The sequence below is a fragment of the Cryptomeria japonica genome, chromosome 6, assembly GCF_030272615.1.
Source record: "Cryptomeria japonica chromosome 6, Sugi_1.0, whole genome shotgun sequence".
NCBI lineage: Eukaryota > Viridiplantae > Streptophyta > Pinopsida > Cupressales > Cupressaceae > Cryptomeria > Cryptomeria japonica.
Window position 1 is genome coordinate 62,172,362 of NC_081410.1, and position 22,359 is coordinate 62,194,720.

The window sequence follows — 22,359 nt, forward strand, 5'->3', positions numbered from 1 at the left end:
CAACTTTACTCTCATTTCTCGGGATCTAAGTGAATGATATTTCTTCAAAATGTTCTTTAAACTCTTCTACCAACTGTTTGTAAGGCATGAGCTTGTCATCCTTAGTTTGATAATCATCATTTATTTGGTTGATTATAAGCTTTGAATCACCATAAACATGTAATTCCTTAATGTTCCATTCAATAGCCATTTTGAGCCTAATAGTCAATGCTTCATATGCGGCAGTATTGTTTGTTCATGTAAACTATAGTCTATATGATTTTGGAGTTGTGTGTCCCTGAGGAGTGATGAACAAAATTCCAGCACCTGATTCATATTGTGTATAGGAACCATCAAAGTACAACTCCCAAAATTTTGTGCTTATTGTTAGAATGTCTGCATCAAGAAATTCAATGTGCAATGGTGTGTCATCTTGTAAGGGTTCTTCAACTAATTGATCACCAATGACTTGTCCTTTGATAGATTTTCAATCAACATATTATATATAAAACTCACTTAGTACCATAACCCATTTTTCTAGTCTGCCTGTCAAAGTTGATTTGCTCAGCAAATACTTTAGTGGATCTATTTTTGCTATCAGTTTCACAGAATGAGTCAGCATATAATGTCACAATTTTTGAGTTGCAAATACAACTGCTAGGCATGTCTTCTCAACTGATCTATAGTTCAATTCATAGCTTACAAGTGTTCTACTAATGTAATACACTGCTCTTTCTTTCCCTTCTTCATCATGATGTGCTAAAAGAGCTCCTAATGATACATTTGTTGCTGAGATATAAAGCAACAATGGTTTCCCTTTGATTGGTGATACAAGTACTGGAGGATTCATCAAATATTCTTTGATTTGCATAAAAGCCTCTTCACACTTCTGATCCCATTTGAATGGAACATTCTTATGTAAAAAATGAGTAAATGGATTGCATATATCTTCTAATTGAGAGACAATTCTTCTGATTGATTGCAATCTCCCTTGTAGAGAACACAATTGACTTATGTTCCTAGGTGACTCCATTTCCATGATGGCTTTGACCTTTTCTAGATCTACTTCAATTCCACAAGCTGATATAATGTACCTAAGAAGTTTTCCAGAGGTTACTCCAAATGCACATTTCTTTGGATTCAATCTTAACTGATATTGTTCAAGCCTATCAAAGATCTTGCCCAAGATGTTCAAATGTTCTTTCCTTGTATGAGATTTTGCAAGTATATCATTTACATAATCTTCCATAAATGTATGCGTCATATCATGGAAAATTGTTGTCATGGCTCTTTGATAAGTTGCTCCTACATTCTTAATCCCAAATGGTATAACATTCCAATAGTAAGTACCCCATGCATAGGTGAATGTTGTATTTTATTGATCTTCAGGGGCAATTCTTATTTGATTTTACCTTGAGAATCCATCCATTAATGAAAATATCTCATGTCCTACTGATAAATCTACAATTATATCAATGTTGGGTAGTGGGAAATCATTTTTGGGACATTCCTTGTTCATATCTCTGAAATCAGTGCAGACTCTTATGCTTTTATCTGGCTTTGACACTAGCACGATGCTTGAAACCCATTCTAGATAGGCAATAGGTCTTATGAAACCCACATCTAATAGTTTCTTTAACTCTGCTTTTACAAGGAGAGCGATGTGTGGATGCATCTTCCTTAGTTTTTGTTTAATTGGTTTTCCTTTTGGATCCGCATTGAGATGATGCATGATAAGATCTAGATCAATTCCTGGCATGTCTACATAGGACCAAGAAAAATGTATTTGTCTTTGTTTGAACAATCCTATGTATTCTTTCCTCTCTTCATCTGATAATGATGCAGTAGGATGAAGCACCTTGGGATCCTTTGTTGTGCCAATGTTTATTGCTTCTATTGGCTCTATTAAAATAGAAGATCCTCCTGAAAATATGCAGGGAGGATGTCAAACTTTCCATCTTCTGGCACCTCGAGGAGGTTTTCACCAACAGATACGTCCTTTATTTTTCCTTTTGATTGATCTAGTGTTTCTATGAAATGGTTTTCAGCACTAGGTCTTTTTCCTTGTTTTATTTCAATTTTGCAACTAGAAAGTTTGGCATTCTCCTAACTACAAGAAGCGTTACTTGATTCTGTGGTGGAAGCTATCTTAGGTGTCATGGGTTCAACAATATTAAGATATATGGCTAAATCATGATCATTGGAAAAGACATCCAATTCAAGGATTTCTAGGTTATCCCAATCAATTAATTTTGGATGAAGCAGGGGTAAATCATAGTCATCGTCATTATTAGGTGTTTCAAGGTTCATGACGTAATATTCATAATTTGGCGTAGAGTAGGTAATGTCATAGATAGAACTCTCTTGAGGATAGTCTCTCCCAAGTTCTCTCCAATCAACTCTAACGAAATCAAGATTGGTATTTTTTGATTCACAATCAAGTGACTCTTCATCTGACATTTGTCCCTCAAACGAATGGATTATATCAACACATACATCTTAATACGGCAAGTTCCTTCTTGATTAATTTCAATAGATTCATTTTTATTTTGAAGTTGAATACTTGTGCACATGACATAGAGGATATTTTTTCTATCTTTTGTCTTCTCTCGAACTCATCTTCTTCTGGACTAATAGTCAATCCTTCTTGACTATCTATTAGTTCTTCCATGGTTCTTCCATACCTTGGTATTTCTTACTCAACATTTGATAGAAATCAGATATTTTGTTGATCTTCTTATATTTGATCAATAATTGTTTGTGTTTCTTGTGGTGTTACTTCTTGTTCTTTTTCATCCTCTTTCTTTTGTTGTTTTATATATGCCTCTTTCCTTTGAATTTTGATTTCTTCTTGTCTTCTTTCCAATTCTATTCTTTATTTTGTGAAATATGAGTATTCATTTGTAATAGCTACTTGTTCTTCATCCTTTTCTTCACTTGATACACCAGATGATAGATTTGGACCCTATTCATATTCATTTGAATCTGTCTCTAAACCATTATCTAGAATTACACCACTATATCTAACAGGAATATTATATGGTGAGAAAAGTTCTCTGATTTTGGCCATCTATTCTTTCACTGCTTCTAGAATATCTTGATCACATTCAACACTTGTTTGTATTCCTTGAATTTGTTTGCAAGATTCTTCTTCCCTTTTGATTGCAAGTTCTTCCTGTTGTTTCTCATATTCTTCTTGTTTTTGTTTGTTGGCTACTATTTATGCTGCTTGGTGTAGCTTTTCTTGCCATGGTTCTTCTTTAGGGACTACTTTCTTTCTCCACCTTGGATATTGATAATTGTGTTGTTTTTGCTTTAATTTTGGATACCCAAGTCTTGATTTATCTTCTTTAGATTGTGTATGAGGAAAAATAGGTTCTGAAATACCTTCTTGTCACTTACCAATTGGTCATTTTCCTTCATATCCCATTTTTTGCATGATCTTATAACCATTGTCATATTTCTCTATGGGAATATTGACTTCTACAGCTATTCTTATAGTTTCATTTTCATCTTTGTATAGCCAACTAAGAATTTCTTTGTCTTCAGTTTCTTTTGCGAGTGTTCCAGCTCTAACAAATGCTCCATCAAACATTTCTACTGATTTTTCTGAGATCCGTGGTTGAGCATTTGTAGGCTTTCCATATGATTTAGGTGAAAGTGACAAGCTATGTACAAAATATTTTCCCATTCCTTCATCATTTAATTTGAGATTTTTCTCAAAGGTTTCCTATAATTTTTCTTGAATTTCTTTGGTGGGATAGACTGATTCTCTATTATGTGTAACTCTTGTATCTTGTGTTGGTTTCAAATTATTTCAATATTGACTGGAGTCTGTGACTATAGTGACTTCTTGTCCCTCATGAGGAAACTTTACACACTGGTGATATGTAGAAGGAATTGCTTGCATGTCGTGAATCCAAGGTCTTCCTAGAAGAATGTTATAAGACAAATTCAAGTCTAAAACCTGGCATAATGTATTCCTTTCCACAGGTCCTATTTTGATTGGTAACACCACAATTATTTTATAAGAATGCTCTTCTTCATCATAAGCCTTAATAGTTATTTTCTTCTTTGGATCTACTGCATTTTCTGAATATCCCAAAGCCTTTATTAAACTTAATGCACAAATGTTTAAGCTAGCTCCACCATGTATGAGTATGCGTTTGACACAAGTTTTATGAATGGTGACTTCAACATGTAAGGGAGCATTGTGAGGATGTTGCAAGGATGTGTCATCATTTTCAGAAAAAATGATAAGAAATGAGGGGCTATAACATGTCCCACCATGTTTTGGAACTAATCCACATCCAGGTCTTTTGAAACTGTTGTTTCTGGTAGAGATTTTTCCAAAATTTCCTTATGCATAGGTGAAACTTTGAGGACCTCTAAAATTGATATTTGAGCAGGTATCCTTTGCAATTGTTCCACTAAGTTGTATTGTCATGAAGTGGATGTTGATTCATTTGTTATACCCAGAAATGTAACCTTTGCTTTTCTTCTCATAATAATTTTGATTGGTTCTGAAGGTGTGTTATCTTTAATGATGATGACATTTATCACATCATCATATGTATAAGTGTAATTCACTTTAGCTTTGCCTTTTTTATCTTTTGATTTAGATTGTTCACCTTTTTCATAGTTTGGAAGTGGAGATTTGAAGGCTAGATGTGATTCGTTTGTCTTATGACTATCCACTGTGATAGTTCCATTATCGATTAAATCTTGAATAAGGTGCTTCAATATTTGACAATCATTAGTTTGATGTCCTTTGTTTTGATGGTAATTGCAAAAATGATTGGCATTCCACCGATTAGGTTTGACTTGAGGTTCATAATTTCTTGCTTCTGGTAAAGTAATCAATTTATTTGCAAGAAGTGTTTTCAAGGCTGATTCCAAGGGTTCTCCAATGTTTGTGAATTTCTTGTGAGGATTGGAGAAGAAAGACTTGGATTTACTGTTCTCTTGATTGTTATTGCTTTGTATTTGACTTGATAAGTTGAATATTGTTTGTTGTTTTGTAGCATTACTGTTGTCATTTCCTCCATTGGTAATATTCCTATTCTTTGACCAGAATTTAGGTTTGTCATTTTTATTGTTGTTGTTGTTATGATTGTTATTGTAGGAATTGTTGTAAATCTTTAGCTCTCCTTTATTTACCATTGCATCTTCTATCTGTAGACCATTTTCAATCATCTTAGCAAAAGAAGGAAGACATTGCATTTTAAGACAGTAACTCATTTCACTGATAAGGTTGTCAATGAATATGTCCATTTTCTCTTGATCAGGTACATCTCTTGGATACCTATTGAACATTCATTTCCATCATTGTAAAAAGACCATGAAAGATTCACCATTCTTTTGCTTGACATTACATAAATCTAGCATTGTTATCTCATTTCTTACATTGTAGGAGTATTGTGAGATAAATTTGTTCACAAGTTCTTCAAAAGATTTAATTCTAGATGGTAGTCTTGAGAACCATTCTATTGATTGTCCATTTAAAATCCTAGGGAATAGATGCATCAGGTAAGTTTCATCATGTGCAAATTCCATACACAGTGTGCAAAATTCCCTAATGTGATCTTGAGGATCAGATTTCCCTTTGTATTTATCATATTTAGGGATTTCACAATGTTGTGGGAATGGCATCCTGTTTAAACTTTTGTCAAAAGGATATGGACATATGTCCTTTGATGAATATTTATTGGAACTTGTTCCATTCTACATATCCTGTATTTGTTGTTGTAAGGTTTGCATTTGTTGAGCGAGAGTTAACAAAGGATTATCCATACGGGTTTTCCTTGCATCCTCATAAATTATTCTTTCACCATGCTCTCTTCTTGTATCATCATGGTCTTTTCATGTTTTATCTCCTCTTGTTTCCTCATGATTTACTCTATTTACCTCTTCGTTATTTGGATCATCTATGTTTTGATTGTTACTCATCTCTGCATCTTGTTTCAAACTTTCTATGTTAAAGTCTTGTGGCAATTTATCTCCTGATTTTGCCAACATTAGAAGGTATTTTTCCTTATGTTTCTCCAATAACGTTTCCATTAGTTTATCAAATTTAAAATCTTGTTCAAGGTCTCTAATGGTGTTATTGACCACTTCTTCATCAACATCTGTGTATCCAAAAGTTTGAAACATTGAATTATCTTCTTCCATTTGTTCTTGTTGTTTTTTGAATTGCTCGTCTTGAGCTCTAGTCCAAACAGGCATGTGATTGATTCAAAAAATTCTCAAGTTTTTGGACTTCTAAATATAACTCAATAAGTGATTATTGGTTTAGGAAGATAAGATTGTTTTATTTTACCACTATTATTTATGCATTGTGATAAAGTGTCTCTTTGTTGAAAAGCACATCCTTGCAAAAGTTCTCCATCAAATTTTGTCTCATAACCACGTAAATAGTGACGAAAACGGCGTAGGAATGTCCTATGTTTTAACAAGATCTTGTGATTGATATACAAGAATCTTACCCTCTTCTGAGTAGCATTATAACAGGGTTTTATTTTCTTAAGGCGATATTTAAAGGTCATATAAGAATATGATGGTTTACAAGTTTGCTTGATTCCAATGTGGCTGCATTTCTGATTTTGATATAACCTAGGTTCAAAATAGGAACGATATATCCAAGATAATGAACAAAGGTTGATATTATCAAGTTTCGTGATAGAGGATTTGATGTATCTTGATGAGAAACTGATATATCGTTGATATGTTGATTTTTTATTTTGCACTTAAGATGGTTGAATCACTAACTTGTTGTGAATTGTATGCTTATGAAGCCTTTGGAAGTAGCCTATTTGATTGATAAATCTGATTCAGACTAGTTTGAAGGTCTATGATAGTTTAAAGACAACTCTACTTGAAAAGGGTATCTGAATCTAATTTTGAAATTTTGGTCTGATATGTAGAAATGTCCTCTATCTCAGATGCAAGAAAATGTTTGCACTAACCTTTTTGTCAAAAGCGCTAACTTATGGGACAAATGCGCTATTATATTGCTTGAAAGCGTTGCTCTGTGATACTAAAAGCAGAAAATTGTGTTACAAAAGCACGGTTTTATGCTTAAAAGTGCTAATCTATTGATCAAATGTGTGAACCTATGACATAAAAGCATTGTATTGTTGTTTAAATGCGTTGTTTTGCACAACAAATGTGTGGTTCTGCGCAACAAAAGCATTATTTTGACTGTGTTACAAGGATTTTTCAATTTTTGCTCATTTCGAAATGATGATTTTTTTCAAGTTTTTGACCATGCTGAGCATGTTATAGACATAAAAGATATAATGTTTGAAAAACAAACTGCACAAGCAAGCATGAATCATATGGTAGGCCGAGACAATAATTGTTGAATCTCACATGGGGTTTTCCCTGAGGCTACACTATTCAGAGCAGACATTTAGATGTTTGACCCCACTAGCTCCACCCTCGGTACTCACTTCTCTAGGGCAGTCAAGCACCAGTTTCCATAAAAACTCCCCATGGAAAATTTCATCTCTACTAAGAACCATATGTGTGTGAGCTGCTTCAGAGGTCCAACCTCCTGTGCCAACAATCAGAAGGATTTTGGCAACTAGTACAAGTGGTTTCTAGTAAAGGCTTTTGGTCATGTGGCCATACATGCAACACTCTACACTCTATAAATACAGAGGGTTCCTAGCCTATAGAGGTTACACTCCATATGGTTTATGGGGAAACATAGTGTCGGTATAAACTAATTAGCACATGTTGTTTATGACTTTCATCACAAACATGATTTATTTAGAGTGGATCGAAAGGGCTCGGTATTAGCCCATTTCCACTTGGATCGTTCCCCTCTCACTGGCCCCCTCAAGGTAGCTCAGGAAGGTGGGCCCTCTAAAGATTACACATAAAAGAAAGTAGGTCTAGTTTTTTGATTACCATATGAGGGTGAGAGCATACTTGCCTAATACTCCAACAAGAACAGAAGACAAAAGTTTATTTTAAGCCTTTTAATAATCTATGTGCAACTACTTTAAAGAAAACACTCAAATGCAAGTTGCATGTTCTTGATTTATCCTCCTAGTTAAGCTAGATGAGCAAGATATGATGTTTTACTTTCCAAAAATACTCCTATTTAACTAGATGTGAATAAATGCATGAAATTTGCATAAAAAATAACCCTGCACACACAAATGTCAGTAGTTTGCAAAAATTTAAGTCTTGGACATTCGGACCTGCAAAGATTGTTAGTTTTCAGTTTGTAAAAATCCAAATTTTAAGCATTGTCAGGACAGAAGTGTTAAAACAACAAAAGCGCTATCCTAATAAGCAAAAGCACTAACCTGAAAGGAAAAAGCGCTATCGTAGACAACAAAAGTGCTAACCTATGCAACAAAAGAACTATCCTATTGCTTAATTGTTTGAATTCATTTTTAAAAGTGCTATTTTAATCAAAATAGGTATTAATCTAAGCAAAAAAAACACTACCCTATCTAACAAAAGCACTATCAAATTTCCCAAATGCATGAAACTGATTAACAAAAGTGTTAAACTAGCTCTGTGAGAATAAGATGGGATAATAGAAAGATAAGTGTGAGGCCTGAGCCCCATGGTGGGCGCCAAAAATGTTGAGGTTAAAGTTGAACTCCAAAGAAATGTCTAAAAACTTGTTAGTCCATCATACAATATAAAAATGAAAGCTATAGGAAACTTAACTTCAACCAATGAAGTAACATGAAGTAAATGAAATAAAAAAAATTATACCTTCCATGATTTACACTTCATTGTGTCCTAACTCCACTATTCCTGGTTGCAAATGATTTGCTCTCAGACAAGCATTGGTAACTTCCAAGATGGCATATGAAGAATGGACTGATAGTTAACTGATACTATGATATGCATATGCAAATGATATTAAACTAACATGATATTAAGCTATGATAAGAATTCTAAAATTGCTAATAGGTTCAAACACAAACTCACAGATGCAAGATAAAGACCCCTAGAATGGCTATATGATTATCTATTAGTCTATTAGTTTCAAAATGACTTAGGAGACCTCTTTTTATAGACTTTTGAGTGCATGAGCTTAGGTGGCAGAGATCAATGGTCATGATCCAATCTTGCAAATTGGATGGCTATGAGCAAGAAGTTGAAGGTTTAGAGAAAGGGGGAAGGAGAAGACAAGTGTCACTCATCTCAGCTTTACTGATTTGAAGACTTGAGAGGATGTAGGATAGTTGGAGAAGATGTAGAAATGAGAGGACAAGTGGACTCAAGTCCTCCTAAGATATAGGGATGTTGGAGAGAATATAGAAGAAGGTTAGGAAATATGTGTACGTACACATATTTCATTTATTTTGGAAGTTGGAGATAAGTGGCTAATAAATGATTTTATTTTATTTTATTTTGTTGAATTAATTTAGCCACATGATGGATGAGTTGGCAAAGGAAAGATGAAGTGGAGATGGAAGGTGATTTGGAAAAGGGATTAAATAATTAAGAAATTATTTAATTAATGAGACTATAGGATAGTAGATAGAGGAATAATTAAATATTAAATACTTAATTAATTGATTAGAAGAAAAGGATATAACGAATTAATTAATAAAATGTTTCAATTAAATTAATTAATAGAAGGACATGAAATGAATTAAATAAATTAACATTTTTAAATTAACTATTTAATAGAAGAGTAATTATTAAATAAATATAAAATATTTATTTAATTGCTCATAGCCATTTTTATGTGTATATTGTTGGCATTTTTGTTTATCTATGTTGTGATTGTCATTGATGGACACACACTTGTATTGAGATCCCCTTTATATGTATAAGCTTGTTCTCAACCGGTATTTGTTCCAACCGGTATGTTGTATTCTAGTCTTTAGACTAGTGGTGATTTTGCAGATTGTGTTTCCCGGTCTGAAGCGGCATGTCAACCCCAAGTGGTTCGTAGATCCCAAGCAGTATGAGGGAGTAAAGCGGCACAACACATTCTTACCAGTCTTCATTTTTGTCAAACCGGCAACCAGTATTCTGTATGATCCGGTAATACTCTGTGATGAGTTACCAACCGGCAGTTTGTGATGAGTTACCAATCCACCGATTGTTTGACGGTGTCGACACATTGACGGTGCTTTTTGTGTCGTGTTACTGAGTATGTCTAGATTCATTGAACCTAGGAAATTGTAATGTAATCCTATTGGACCGACATGAAATCAGATTCCTTTAAAAGGACATCATGTCTAGGGTTTTAAGTTGTTGCTGAAAGGGTTAATGTCATGCTAGGGTTTAAGGTGGTTGTTGAGTTGTTGTAAGACTGATCTTATCTGAGAAGATCAAGTTGTAACTGAGAGAGAGAGAGAGAGAGAGAAGACTAAAGTAATGCTAGAATGCATTAGCTATGAGCAATACTGGATCTAATCAAGTAGTTTGTGCTATTAGATAGATCAAACACTTATTGATTACTCACATCTTTGACAAGTCTACAACCCTTAACCGGGTAGGCCTCAAAGCCTTTATAAAATCCTCTAACAAGGTGGTTCACACCTATGAATCTAAAATCCTCTAACAAGGTAGTCTTTAATCGGACTTATCTCCTAATAGAGATTGAGATTCCTAACAGGATCTGTTCTGGTGAAGAACATTGTAAGACCTTAACCGATCTGACCTTAACCAGTCTGGTTTCTATTCTGCAGATAATGACTTGTGAGTTCCATCTCACCATGGTTTTTCCCAGTTGGGTTTCCACGTCAAATATCTTGTGTTATGGTTGTATTGTTTTTGTGGGTGAATGCATTATTCGCATTTTGGTTTGCATGTGTGGTAACCGATCTGACTATTAGACTGCTTTACCGGTTTATCTTTAGACTGTGTAAGTGTTTTAGTGCATTGATTTTTGGCATATTAATTCACCCCCGCCTCTTAGTATTCATCAATTGGTATCAAAGCCTACCTTTCTATAAGTTTAACCACTTGGAAAGAGATATGGGGGAATACACCATGAGGGAACTTACTCAATGGCTCACTAAGTCTGAGCAAGCCTATGATGATCTTATGGTCAAATTCAAGGCATCTCAAGCAAAAAGGAGAGAACATGCAGAAAAGTTGATGGAGCTATCTGAAAGTAGTTCTGAAGATGAAGCTAATATGGAAGCCATGATAGCTAAAGTAAACAAGTTGAATGAAACAAACTCCAACCTGAGAAAGGAGTTGGAAGGACTGACTATTCAGTTTAGTCAAGAGCTTGAGAACTGGAGAAAAGCTGAAGATCGGATAAAGGATAGAGATCATGAGATCTCCAAGTTGAAACAAGAGATTAGTGCACTGACTGCTCGCCTTCATGAGAGCAGAATGGAAAAGGAAGACATGCAAGGAGAACTAAACTTAGCCATCTCGGAAAATGCAATTCTAATGGATACAAACACTGCTATTTCCAAAGAACTCTCTGAGTCAAAGGAAATACTTGCTAAGTTTGGCAAAAGTACTGTCAAGCTAGAGCAAAAGCTTGAGTCATCTAGACTAGCAAAGAATACCAATGGTCTTGGTTTCTCCGGAGATGAGGAAGGAGAATCCTCAAGAACAAATGCTGAAGCATCAAAGAAGCAATCAGTACTCAAAGGAAAAGGTAAGAAAAAATTCAAACCTATTTTCTTTAACTGTCTTAAAGAATGACACACTGCCAATGTATGTAGGAGCAAAGCCTACAATAATTTTCCATATTTTATCAACAATGTACCTAGATCCAATAAGTTCAATGGTCATTGTTATGCATGCAACAAGTTTGGGCATAGAGCATTTGAATGCAGGTCTGTGATGGATAACACTGGAAGATATCCTCTAAGGACCCAAGGAACTAGTCCTGAACCTTTTGTGAACCAGAACCACAACCGGTTTAATGTCTTCAATCATCAGTCGAGAAGCGGTGGCCATCAAGCAGCAACCGGATGGAGAGAAAATTGTATGATCTATCATGGTCATGGTCACACTACCGCAACATGCAGAAGGAAGAATGGCAACATGTACAATGGACCTTGGAGAGCACCTGGACTTGTTTTCTATCACTGCAACAAACTGGGTCACATTGCAAGATTCTGCAGAAGCAGAAAAAGTATATCTGATGATATACCAGTCACTCAAGAAGGAGAAATAGATGTTGAAATAGTTCAAACAGACATGAATAAAACATGGAGAAAGAAACCAACAATGTCAGAAGAGGAACCGGTTTCTGCACCTAGTGTGGAAATATCAGAATTGGCAAACTAAGCCTCAAAGGCTTAGGGGGAGCAAACGGCAAAATGCTTTCGAACCCCCAGTTTACACCGGTAAAAGACCTTAACCGATATGCGATACCTGTCACTTGGCAGAAGACCAGAAATGGTAAAAAGGCAAATTAGGGTTTACGCCCTAATAGAGGACCATTAATGATGGTAGGTGAGAGACATGTATAAATGCATTTTTCAAATCATTTCTCACTATCTATTTTTGAGCGAAGAAAAGTTTTCAAGTGCAGAGCGAAGAAAAGGTGATTTGAGCTAAGATTTCAAGAAATTGATAAACCTTGAAAGAGATTCAAATCTAGTTTGCAAGCGGTAGTGGAGAACACAAAGTGGTGATTTGGCAACCGATGGAGAGTGGAGTGAAGCAGAATCAGGAAGCCCTAAATTCGCGTTTGAATAGGTATTTTTCATGTTCTTGAAATACTCTACAATGGCTTCCACATCTCATACCAGTTCGAGTACATCCATAGAGTTAGAAAGTTTTATTTAGAGGAAGTCCAAATATAATGCTTTATCACAAGTTCCGGCTGGAGTCATAGTTGAAGAGGGAATTTCTGATTTTATAGATTGCAAAATAGAAGACCTAGGGTCTTTAGCTATTCACACTCAGTTAGGTCTATTTTGCGACAAGGACAAAAAGATCAAACTGGAGTTTAGTATCTTAGAGAAGAAGAAATTTCATAATGCAGTATATTTTCTAGAAGATTTCATGGAGGATCACATCAGAATTATTTTGAGTAGAGTCCATGGTGACAAGATGTACCTGGAGAGGACGTGTGATATTACGCCTCATAGCAATTCATGCAATCACTAGTTTTCGCAACATAGGGGAAGTGCTAGCCCTAAGAAAGGTGAGCAAAACCAAAATAGCCAAGCTCACCGGTTCAACCAGTGATTCATGGGGTATGACAGTTAATCCTATCAAGGATGATCTGGCGAAATACGCTTGCATGGTGATAGGCTACAAAATGTTTTCAGCCAACAAGATTAATTCTATATCTGCTGCAGCGGTAAATGCCGCTTACCGAATGATAAAAGAGGATGCATCTTTTGACTTATGCACCGATATGGAGAGGCAACTCCTGTTGAATCTAAAGGCAATCAAAAAAGACAATGCACTGAGATTTAAGTTTGGACAACTACTGGTAGGGTTGTTTTTCTATTTCCAAGGCTACTTTCCTAGAGTAGGAGATGTCCAGTGGTCTCTTGACCAACCGGTAACTAAACAGATAAAGGAAAGCATTCAAGTCATTGGAACCGGCTACCCTGAAGTACTGAACAAATATTTTGATGAGTTCAGAACAAAGATGAGTCAGAGGGTAAGAATCTCAAGTGACATAGTGAAGAAATACGAAGATGACATCTGTTTCACCATTCAGGTGGACAAATGTTTAATGGAGGCTGTTGAGCCTAGAATGGAGGAAGTAGAGCCAATGGGCTATGAAGTTATGTATGACATGCTGGAAGGGTATGCCTCAACCCTTATTGCCTCGCCTCTTGATCCAAAGGCTAAGAGGACTGGAACCTACTTGGAGAGGATTGCAGCGGCTGAAGAACCATCAGTCAAGAAAGGAAAAGAACCAGTAGCAAAGAAAGCCAAGGTAGTGCCTGCAGCATTGGCACCAGCTACCACTGTGACTCCAAGAGTGACCAAGTGGTCACCGGTAGAGAAGAAATTGGAGGTAACACTGGTAAAAGTCTTCAAAAGAAAGAGGAAGAATAAGACAAATGAACCAGACTCTGAAGAAACTGAGTCTGATGAAAAGCCAAAGAAGGCTCGATAGACAAAGAAGATGAAGAAGAATGAACCGGCAGCATCCGTACTGGTAAATATTGAAATCTCCTCATACAAACCTTTGACACATTTTCAAAGGACAGTTAAGAATATTAGGAGAAAATTACTTCATGATTTAGTAGATTACTATGATGATTTCAGTGATGAGAAGGAGGAAATACTACAAGAAATCATTGTTTATTTGTGCAAGAATGACCGGTCGCCATCAAAGATTAAATCTCAGACACCGGCTTCCTTATTTAAAGCATTAGATAATAAAAGGTCATTGAAAAGGAATAGGAGATTAGGGAGAAAGTCTTTTCACAATACTTTCCCGAACTCTCAAATTTAGAATTATTTGATGTATTGGATCAAAACAAAGGTCTCTTCTTCACAAGGAGAAGAAGACACTAGCTGTTGGAGGGAAGAATTGATGATTTGAAAAAAGACACTCATCAGCACATGAATCATGTTGTTCTATCTCACAAAGCATGAATGGACAACCTCCAAGAAGAAAAAGAACCAGTTATTTCCAAACCGGATGAGGTTTTTGATGAGGAAGGAAACCTGGTGGAAGAACCAATCGACACCATCGATGTCGATGCCCTAGATGTAGAAGATGTCACTCAGGACATACCTTCTGAGGGAACTGAATAGGGGCAACAAGCAGAATAGGGTGGTGAATAGGCTAAGGACACACAGGAAGCGACAAAGGAACAGGAAGAGAAGAAGAAGAGGGATGAAGATGAGAAAAAGAAGAAAGAGGAAGAGAAGAGAAAAGAGGAAGAGGAGAAACGAAAAGATGAAGAAAAGAAGAAGCAAGAAGAGGATAAGGAAGAAAAGAGAAAGAAGGAAGAAGAAGAGAAGAAGAAGAAGGAAGAAGAAGAGAAGAAGAAGAAGGAAGAGGAAGAGAAGAAGAAGAAGGAAGAGGAAGAACAAAAGAAGAAGGAAGAGGAAGCAAAGAAGAAGGAAGAAGCAGAGAAGAAGAAGAAAGAAGAGGAAGACAAGAAGAAGATGGAAGAGGAAGAGAAGAAGAAGATGGAAGAGGAAGAGAAGAAAAAGAGAGAAGAGAAAGAGAAAGAAGAGAAGGAGAGGAAAAAGAAGGAAGAAGCAGACAAGACAGCTAAAGCAATGAAGAGCACACAGATGGAGACTCCTAAGGCAATCGGGAGCCAAGCCAAACCGGCTGCTATCTCGAGTCCTATTGATCTCCAATCTGCAAGTGAATCTGAGCTTATGTAGAGCATCAAGGTTTCCCAAGAGCGCCTTGAAGTCATTCATAGGAAAAAGGAATAGGACATAATTCAGGCAGCTATAGACACCCTTACCGGTTTAATCCCCAGTACTAATCTTCCTGACACTGAATCATCACTAGCACAGCTCAAACTTCTATGTACTATAGTGGATGATCAGGTGCAGAGTCTGGAAGAAGCAGTAGAGGCCAATGTCAAGAAAGAGCACCAAAAGGCTCTTAATGTTTCTCTAGTGAAAAAGATGAATGAGCTTAGGACTGAACTGCTAAAAGATCAAAAGGACATAAGGAATGCCTTGGATGAGGGAAACTTGCTACTCAGCAAAATCTGTCAACCTCATTTGTTCTGTGATGATGTGCTAGCCAAGAAGCAAAAGCTTCAAACAGACTTATAGTCCTACTTGGGCACATTTAAGACACCTTATGATTCCTTTGCAGCATATGGGCAAACCGTTCACCAATTTCAGATCCAGTCAGCCAAGATGGAGCAAGAGATCAGTACACGGTCTAGGGATTTGCAGGAGCTTCAACTAGTTTTACTTCCACGACTGCAAATTCTTCAAAAGTGTTATCTAAACTTTGATGCCCTGATAGTCACTCAGGAACTGAGCATAGTAGATGCCATGGAGGAACAGGTATCCCAGATGCAGACAGAGAAGGAAGTGGCAACCTCCCTACTTGAGTCCTGGTCTCTATCCATGAAACAATTTTTGGAGGACTATAAATCAGTTTTTGATAAGTATTATTCATTATTGTCATAAACTCTTTTATATATATATATGAAAATAGGGTTATTCAGTGGTACTTTGTCATTGTTGGCAAAGGGGGAGAAGTATCTGGTTTTTTGTTTTAAAATTTTGATCTTCTGACACAGGGGGAGAAGTATCTGGTTTTGACATTTTGATATATGCTTTGATATATGCTATATGCTCTAATGTCTCAATGATTATGCTCTGTATGCAAAATTGCTATACACTGTGTTGATTAAGGGATAGTGTATATGCTTAGGGGGAGCAATTTTCTTAAAGGCAAGTTTTTGTTGTAAAACACTTAGATGTCAAAATTTTAGTTTCCTAAATGTTGCCATCAATGCCAAAGGGGGAGATTGTTGGCATTTTTGTTTATCTATGTTGTGATTGTCATTGATGGACACACACTTATATTGAGATCCCCTTTATATGTATAAGCTTGTGCTCAACCGGTATTTGTTCCAACTGGTATGTTGTATTCTAGTCTTTAGACTAGTGGTGATTTTGCAGAATGTGTTTCCCGATCTGAAGCGACATGTCGACCCCAAGCGGTTCGTAGATCCCAAGTGGTACGAGGGAGCAAAGCGGCACAACACATTCTTACCAGTCTTCATTTTTGTCAAACCGACAACTGGTATTTTGTATGAACTGGTAATACTCTGTGATGAGTTACCAATCAGCATTTTGTGATTAGTTACCAATCCACCGATTGTTTGACGGTGCCGACACATTGACGGTGCTTTTTGTGTCGTGTTACTGAGTATGTCTAGATTCATTGAACCTAGGAAATTGTAATGTAATCCTATTGGACCGACATGAAATCAGATTCCTTTAAAAGGACATCATGTCTAGGGTTTTAAGTTGTTGCTAAAAGGGTTAATGTTGTGCTAGGGTTTAAGGTGGTTGTTGAGTTGTTGTAAGAATGATCTTATCTGAGAAGATCAAGTTGTATCTAAGAGAGAGAGAGAGAGAAGACTAAACTAATGTTGGAATGCATTACCTATGAGCAAAAAATGTAATTGGAACAAAATGGGTATTCAGAAACAAACTTAATGAAGATGGTAAGGTTACTAGAAACAAAGCAAGACTAGTGTGTAAGGGATATTCTTAGAAAGAAGGAATTGATTATAATGAAACCTTTGCATCGGTAGCTAGAATAGAGGCAGTCAGATTATTCTTGGCTTTTGTAGCACACAAAGACTACAAAGTTTATCAAATGGATATTAAATGTGCATTTTTGAATGGAGATCTTGAAGGAGAAGTTTACATTGAACAACCTGATGGATTTTCTTTGACAGATGACAAAGATATGGTTTGCAGGCTAAGAAAAGCTTTGTATGGACTGAAGCAAGCCCCAAGAGCTTGGTATGCAAGATTGGACAAGTATCTTTTGAAGATTGGTTTTTCTAAAGGAAATGCAAACAACAATCTATACTATAAAGTGACAAATGAGGACATCTTGGTTATAGAAGTATTTGTTGATGATATAATCTTTGGAGGAGAAGATGGATTGTGTAAAGATTTTTCTATTAAAATGCAGCAAGAATTTGAAATGTCTATGATTGGAGAAATAAAATTCTTTTGATGATTGCAGATTTCACAGACTGATAAAGGTATATTCTTCAGTCAATCCAAGTACTTAAAAGAGTTACTAAAGAAATTTGGGATGGAGAACTCTAAACCGGTAAGCACACTGATGACCACAAATGACAAATTATCACTAAGGGATGAATCTACACTTGTTAATCCAACTAGATACAAATCTATGATAGGAGGTTTACTGTATTTAACACAAACCAGACCTGATATTATGAATGTGGTATGTATTGTTTCAAGATTTCAAAGTAATCCTAGAGAAAATCATGAATCAACAGTAAAAAGGATTTTCTGGTACTTACAAGGCACTATAAATCTTGGATTATGGTATCGTAGAGATGAAAACTTTGAATTATGTGCATACACAGATGCAAATTGGACAGGAGATGTGGATGATAGATGAAACACCACCAGTGGAGCATTCTTTCTTGGAAACAGACTAGTTTCCTGGTTAAGTAAGAAACAAAGTTGTACATCTTTATCAATAGCAGAATCAGAATATGTTGCAGCAGCAACTAACTGTACACAGGTACTATGGCTTAAGCAAATGTTAAAAGACATAAAGGTAAAATGCAAGGAACCTATTACTATCTATTGTGATAATACTGGAGCAATTGATATATCTAAGAATCTGTTATTACATTCTAAAACCAAACATGTTTCTATCAAATTGAATTTTCTAAGGGAAAATGTTGAAGCAAAGGAAATAAAACTAGTTTATGTAATACTAAAGAGCAGATTGTAGATATCTTTACTAAACCTCTGCCTAAGGAGACTTTTGAATATCTCAGAGATCAGCTTGGGGTCATACCCCCACCGGTAGAGAATTAGGAGGTTGATGATTGTCATCAACCGGTAGAATTAACAGAGAAAACTTTATTCTGGCTTTGATGAGAAGCTACTTCTCAGGGGGAGTAGTTGGTATACTAAATTGATTGGTATTTTGTATATGAACTTGGCTTGGTAAGAACTTTGGCATTTGATGTCAAAGGGGGAGAGATTGGTGTGGAAAGACATAAGGAAAACACATGTTGCTTCCAGGGGGAGAGATTATTACTCTTTATATCTGTATTTTGATTTCTGGTTATGATCTCTTTTTGGAGATTGTTGGTATTTGGCATTTTTTGTTGTTTTGACACTTTGATGGTTTTTCCATCTTGTGTTGCCATCAATGCCAAAGCGGGAGATTGTTGGTATTTTGGTATGGTTTTGTCATTGATGTCAACACCTACTAAAACTCTAGCACTTTGGAGATCCAACAACATTCACCGGCAAGCAAGTAACTTTTGCATAGTCACCGGTATCTAGTACACCGGCAAGATATAATGGTCACTGGCACTTGGAATAGCATGGACAACACTTGGTAATGTCGAAGACATTGTTTGGACATCTTATCTTGGAGAATTGTTTATTAGCATATTCATATTTGCATATTTGCTGTTGCCGACAAATAGGTCCAGTGTTACACCGGCAGGCTTATCTTTTCCAGATCAGCATGGCATGCTATGGAGATGATTAATTATTGTTGTAAATACATTAAGCCGACATGTTAAATCGGTTATTGCATCGGATATTGTATTGTTTGTAAAATGTTTTTATTGTAATATCTTGTAGAGCCGACCTACTAAAATTGGTCTTAGGTTATGGTATAAATGTAAGATCTTATTTGTAAGATCAAGTGTGGAATGCGAAAAAGGATTGTGTGAAGGTATATGCAAGAATAAGCAGAGCTATACATGCAAACATCATTTGAAGATTGAAGGAGGGTTTTTGTGAAGACAATCAGAACTACACTGGTATTGAATCCAGCATATGAAGATGCTATTTTGTGTAGTACATTCTTATTGGATTTAACTATCCAACTGTAGTCAGTGTAACTCCCATTTTGTGATTGAGCAGTGAGCTCTAGGCGCTTGGCCTTTTTGCATGTGCAGACCCCATTTATGTACACTTACTATCTGCAGTAGTATCATCTGATTGTGGGTAAGGTTTACCACCATGGTTTTTCCCCTTATAGGGTTTCCACGTACAAATATTGGTGTTATGTGTTGTGGATGACTTTATCTTTATGTTTCATGCACTAATCCTTACCGGTATAACAATGAACTGTTAAAACAGTCTACCAACATATTAAACTGATTTACCGGTATTAAGCATTAAGTTGGTTAAGTTGTTTTTGGTTTGAATTTATTTGACAACTGATTCACCCCCCCCCCCCCCCTCCCCTCTCAGTTTTCTCTGAGACCTAACAAGAGGTATGTTTAATCTCTCAAATTGAGCCAGAATCTTTCATTGAAACAAGTAAGGATGAAAATTGGATAAAATAAATGGATCAAATCTTTTGGGTATGTGTCCTTGGTTTCCTTGTGTTGTGCACCGTAGTGCTTGGATTTGTGACATGGTATGCATTCTTTCTTGGGAAGAAGTTGGTTTCATGGCCTAGTAAGAAACAATCATTCACTTCATTATCTACAGCTAAAGCAAAATATGTTGCAGGTGCTACCAACTGTGCTCAAATTTTATGGATGAAACAAATATTAAAGGATATAAGGGTAAGTTATGATGAGCCTATTGTTATTCATTGTGATATTACTACTGCTATTGATATGTCAAAGAATCCGGTATTTCATTCCAAATCAAAACAAATTTCTATAAGGTATAATTTATTGAAAGAAAAGGTTGAAGCAAAGGAAGTCAGATTGGTTTATGTGCCTACTAAGGAACATATTGTAGATATTCTAACAAACCATTGCCTAAAGACACTCTTGAATATCTCAAAGATCAATTGGAGATTACAAACCCTCCGAAAGAGACTTAGAGATGCAGAGATGCATCAATCTGGTGAGCTTATTAGACATACTTTTCTGATTCAGATTGATGAAGATGGTGCTACTACTCAGGGCGAGTAGTCAATTCTTTCGTTTTGTATTCTTGGTTTAGTATCCATCCTTTGTCATTGATGTCAAAAGGGGAGAAGGTATTCATGTGAAAACTGCTAGATGTTTTGGTGTTTTGGAGTTTGTTTGCATTCCTTGGCACTTGGATGTTTTTCACATTCAATGTTGCCATCAATGCCAAAGGGGAAGACTGTTGGCAATATGTTGGATTTGGTTAAGTGTTTTCATTGATGTCAACATTGTATCCCGGTTGGAGACTATCCCAGTTAGTCTTGGTGATCTTTTTGGTTCTGGCTGTGATTCTGATCCAGTATGATCAGACCTCTGGAATCGGTTTTGGATGCTTATTTTTATGGTTATATGCTTGCTATATTCTGGCAGTTTCATGGTTTGGTTATCGATTTTGGTATTTCTAGTTACTAGCTTGTTCTTGGCTTTACCGACTAAGCTTTTGGCTTTACCAGCTTCTGGCATTCCCGGTTAGCTTTATCGGTATGTTGTTTTCATGACTTGGTCAGTGGATTTTGGGTCCAACTTATGGAATCGATTTCTTTCATATTTTTGTTTCTTCTTGATCATATCACAAGCATTTGGAAACTTTTCTTTGGATGGTGTGCTATTATGGTGGTCCTATTTGGATCCGGTTAAACTTTCACTAAGGGTTTCTATCGGCAAGTGAAGCATGTTGGGTTTTGGTCTTAGCGGAATCCCTGATGGATATAATTGTTTGGTTAATTGATTTAGGTCCATGCTATGTAATGTAAATCATAATATTGGCCCGGTGGTATCATGTGATGTAATTTTGTAATTATGAGTTTATGGATTTAGGGTTTAGCTGACCTTGTCAATAAGGTTGATGATCTATATTTATAGGTGACGTATTCATGTAAATGGACATGTGATGGTTATGGTTGGTTAATTCTGCATTATCAGAGGAAGAACTAAGTGCGAACAAAGTCATATCATTCAGGTGAAGGTTGGAAAGTTTTTGTATTGCAGAGTAAACATCAGTGCTTAACCAGAACTATATCAGTCATTAGTATATGCTACTTTTACAATTAATTGTTTCTCGGATTGTAGTCCGATGATTTTGTAAGTCATTGAGACTTCCCTTTGTGATGAGAAGTGCACTCTAGGATGTTGGCCTTTCTGCATGTGCAAACCCCATTGTAATTATTCACAATACTATTACAGAGTATTCATGTGATTGTGGGTAGGGTTTCCTACCGTGGTTTTTCCCTTTCCGGGTTTTCCACATCAAAATATTGGTGTTATGTGTGTTGTGCTCCGGTATACTTGGTTTACAATTGAATTAATTGTTGTTATTGTTAGTAAATTGATTCAACCCCCCCCCTCTCAGTTTACTGCCAGTATCAGTGCATTCCAACATATCTAACCCCTCGACTCTCTAGGAGTCACTCTACCAATACAATATGTCGGATTTCTCCCTACCTCCATTTGTGAGTAATGCATCTGGTATCCCACAATCCTCCCTCTCACTACTAACCATAAGATGCGATATATATCCTCTTGTGTGACTGTCATCTCTTCAACAGGGAGGTAGAAGGTATATGTATTAGGATCCCATATCTCCATCAAGGCCATCAACATTGGCCCATGAAATTTTATCATTGGTATGCAACATACCCACCATAAGCTAACTACCATGCAAAGCCTCTTCTCATCCAGTGTAAGGTGATGGATCCAACTCCATATATGGTTGTATATGTGACCTAAGGTATGATCCTGTATGTACAGTAACTCCTACATGTATCAATATCATCATCACACAACTTATCTTAGCCCCATGTGTGCCACTTTGTGCCCTTTTTGGCATCGTGGTTACCTAAGGGGA